Consider the following 4907-nt stretch of genomic DNA (forward strand, 5'->3'; position numbering starts at 1 on the left):
GAATGATTGACAAGATCACAATCGTCAGCTTACAGAAGTTCCCTAATGAGTGAAGTAAAAAACCTTCATTTTGACTTTCAGTCTGGTCACATTAAAAAACATTCAGAGAGCCTATCACCAACATTAACTCTGGCTTTCATATCTTGATGCAAAGCCCTGATCATGTTTACAAATTTTTCTGGGCAACCTTCATTAGAATTAGCCACAGAGCATTTTGATTAACAGTATCGAATGCTTTGCTCAAATCAACAAAGCAATGGTATTGAGCAAGATTCTGTTCAATGCACTTTTCTTGTAATTGTCTGACAGTAAAGATACAATCAGCTGTGCCCCTGGAGGAACGAAAACCACACTGAAACTCAGACACTATATTTGGAACTATAAAGGTATTTAGATGTTCTAACAAAATGTGGGCAAGTACCTTTCCAGCCACAGACGAAAGTGAAATCCCACAAAAATTACCACACAGATCCTTTAGTCCCAATTTATACAAGGAGACTAAAATGGCATCAATCCAGTCCTGAGGCACTTTCTCAGTTCTCCAACAGTGACAAATTAATATATTTAAGAGTTCAAACATTTTGTCACCCCCATATTTCAAGACTTCTGCACAGATTCCATCAGACCCTGGAGACTTGTTGTTATTCAGTTTATTCACAGCTAAATAAATGTCATTTAGAGTTGGTTCAAATGCCATCTCTTCTATAACTGGAAGGTGTTAGTTTTTTTTCTATCGTCTTTATGTCAACGGATGATGGTCTATTCAAAAGTGCAGAAAAATGTTCTACTCAATGCTTATGAATAGAAGTGGTGTCAGTCAGAATAAAATGTCCATTTGCTGTTCTCAGTGGAGCTATTGAAGAAGATTTTGGGCCATATACCTCCTTAACATAAGATTACAAACCCTTGGCATCATTTCTATCAGCTGCTTCTTGTACCCCTTTTGCTCTATCATTCCACCATTCCTGTTTAATTTTCCTTAGAGCAGTCTGCAATTTCCTTTTCAGCTTTCTGTAAGCTTCATTTGAGTTGGGGCTTAAGGACTAAGAAAGAAGTGTATTGCCTAAGTTTTGTTTTTCTCAAAGTAGATCATGAATTTCTGCTGATCTATCTGAGAACACTGGACTTATGTGATTTAAATCCCACTGATGAACTTGCAGCCTGAAATATTTTTGTTTTGAAATCTTCCCATAGATTGTTTGGGTCAAGATTGATACTTTCTATAGCATCGTGGAATCTTTGCAAGCTGCTTGATAATTTAAAGTTTGCAACATTTAGCTTTTTGAGTACCTTAGGACCAGACTGTCGATTTTTGAGCATTATTGAAAAATCTATTTTTCCACGCACTAGATGATGGTCAGTCCAGCTCTCTGCCCCTCTCATGGCTCGAACACTAAAAATGTCTTTCATATCACGTTTTCTGATCAGAATATAATCTATGAGATGCCAGTACTTAGATCTTGAGTGCAACCAGGTGGTTTTATATTTATTTTTCTGCTTAAACAGAGTGTTGGCGACAACCAGATTATTCTCAGTACGAAACATCAGAAGAGCTACTCCATTTTTATTGTGTTCTCCAATCCCATGTCGACCTAAAACAGGCCATGAAACATAGTCCTTTCCAACTCTTGCATTGAAATCTCCCAAAATGACCAGCTTGTCAGAAATTGTTACTTTCTTCAATAATTGTGCTAGATCATCATAAAACTGTTATACAGCTTCATCAGAATGGGACATTGTTGGTGCATAAATACTGACAATGGTAAGAAACCTACCTTTTGTCAGTTTAATACGGCATGACATGATCCGTTCAGATATACCACTTGGAAGCTCTGTAATGGAGGAAACTAATGTATTCTTGAGAGCAAACCAGATTCTCTACGCTTCAAAAGATAGTATATCCATAAGTAGGTTCATTTACTTGACCCTCACTAGAGAGACGAGTTTCAGAGAGCACAACTATATCAAGAGAATATTTCTTAAGCTCACATGCAATAAGTGCAGTATGCCTTTCTGGCCTCTTGTTGAAATTATCATCAAGAAGTGTGCGCACATTTCAACCAAAATTCAAAGGATGTTTATTTTTACTTTTTCTTGAAGATTGTTTGACCACATTGGCAGGATGACGACCAGGTCCAGCCAGTGATACACTGGAACACCTACTGAACTAGACCTGTTCCCCTGACGTTACCAAGCCTTTTTTGACATTTATTGAATCTGTTTGAGACATTTTAGAGTAAGTTACAAGTGCATTTTTACGTTTCTACTAACCAACCAATTCAATGATTTTACCAAGATTTGGAGTACAGGAAGTACCTGTGCAGATGGATAATTTTCAGTGGGTGTAGCTTGCACTGCATTACCCCACCTATTGGCCCAAGAAGACTTTCACCGGTGTGACATAGAAATAGACAAAACCAGGAACTCCCAAGGCATTAGGTTTTCTTTCGGAGATTTCCTTCTCCTAGATAGATTACCAACCAAGGTTAAAGAGCTTCTCCCTGCCCATGAGGTAAGCTATCCAACTCCAGACACTAAACTTACAATCAGACACTCTGTAAAGTGATCAAATATCACTCCGGAGATTGAGGTGGAGTAGCTCTTAAAAACGAAAAAAGGGTATGATATGTGATTTGAAAATGTAAATAAGAATTACATATAAATATAAAATATAAATATAAAAAAGTAACAGATATGCAATAAGTATATAAATATAACATGTATATAAAACTAAAAATATACTTAAAAGACAAAAAGAAAGGATATATATATATTTACAGATATTTTGTTAGATGGCCATTCACTGTTGAGAAGTTCATCCACCCTTTGACGGATCTAACTTTCCATCCTGCAGGGTGTCCAATAACACCCTCCTCACCAAGCAAGCCTCATGGGGTTGCCAGCTTAGTCGCCGACAATGCGACAGGTTGTGTTGCATTCCATGTTACCAGTATCACTCATATATATATATGTATATATATATGTTTAAATATATTTTTTTCACCAAAAATTTGGCAAAAGAATATAGTATCTGTTAACAATCTTAGCAAAAAACTCACAGTTGAGTTTTTGTATATATATAAATATCAACTTTAAATAGAGCTCAAAACTAATCCGTTGAAAATACTTTATTACAACAATAATAATGATAATAATAATGAAAATTGACCTATGTACATTTCAATAGAGCATCCAGAATGATTAATCGAAATATACATAGGTCAATTTCATTATTATTATTGTTGTTGTGATAAAGTATTTTCAATGGATTAGTTTTGAGCTCTATTCAAAGTTGATATGTATATATATATATATATACATATATATATATATATAAATATATATATATATATATAAATATATAAATAATAATAAAGGAGTTACGACGCAAAAATGTATAAATTCAAAAGAAAATATTTATCTTCTTCAATATATATTTCAGGAATATAGTGTATCAGTGTAAGGTTAAGAGTGATACAGATGTTAGTGTTTATGTGGGTTGTTCTTCGGATAAGATTTGTAGGAGAATTTCTTGTCACTTTAATACGTTTAGAGATAGGAGTAAAATAGCTAGTACTAGTCTTAGTAAGTTTATTTGGGGGTTAAAAGAACAAAATAAGAACTTTTCGTTAGAATGGTCTGTTATAGGGAGAGATTTCTCATACGATAAGGGTAGGAGGTATTGCAACTTGTGCAATCTTGAGTTGTTTTTTATTCTATTTTCTAAGCATAAACTAACATATAATGGGTTCAGATGTGTTCACCTTCGCAAACACTTATTTTTGGTTTAGATAATTTCATTGTTTATTTCTCCTATAGCAGAACTTTGTTATGATCGGGTATTAAGGTTTGGGTTTTAGTATTTTTAGTTCTGCTATTGATCTATTTACTTATTCGTACATCTGTTCATATACATGTGCAAGTGTATATACATATGCATAGGTATACGTGGAAAAATGTGTGTATTTATATGTATGTATATATATGTGTGTGTATATGGATATGTGTATGTATATGTATGTGTGTATGTATGTATATGTGTGTATGTACTTATATGTAGATATGTATATATATATATATATGTGTATATATGTATGTATGTATGTGTGTGTGTATGTATATACATGTGTATGTATGTGTATATGTGTATATATATATATATATATATATATATATATATATATATATATATATATATATATATATATATATATGTGTGTGTGTGTGTATATGTACATATATGTATGTTTATGTATGTATATATGTGTGTGTGTGATGTTTTGTATGTGTGTGTATATATGTATATATATGTATATATGCATATATGTGTGTATGTATGTATATATGTCATCATCACCATCATCATCATCGTTTAACGTCTGCCTTCCATGCTAGCATGGGTTGGACGATTTGACTGAGGACTGGTGAAACCGGATGGCAACACCAGGCTCCAATCTAATTTGGCAGAGTTTCTACAGCTGGATGCCCTTCCTAATGCCAACCACTCAGAGAGTGTAGTGGGTGCTTTTACGTGTCACCCGCACGAAAACGGCCATGCTCGAAATGGTGTCTTTTATGTGCCACCCACACAAGAGCCAGTCCAGGGGCACTGGCAGCGATCTCGCTCGAAAACCCTATGTATATGTACATGTATATATGCATATATGTGTGTGTATGGTGGTTTGTATGTGTATAGATTTTTTATGTATATATAATTTTATAATATATTTTAATATGAGGTTTTTTAAACATATTTTTATATATATATGTGTGTGGATGTGTGTGTGTATGTGTGTGTGGATGTATGTGTGTGTGTGTATGTATGTGTGTGTGTGTATGTGTTTATGATATATACACGTGAGAGTGCACGTGTGTGCGTGCATGAGCGTGTGTGCGCATATGAACGT

Source organism: Octopus bimaculoides, chromosome 6 (assembly GCF_001194135.2).
Source record: "Octopus bimaculoides isolate UCB-OBI-ISO-001 chromosome 6, ASM119413v2, whole genome shotgun sequence".
Taxonomy (NCBI): domain Eukaryota; kingdom Metazoa; phylum Mollusca; class Cephalopoda; order Octopoda; family Octopodidae; genus Octopus; species Octopus bimaculoides.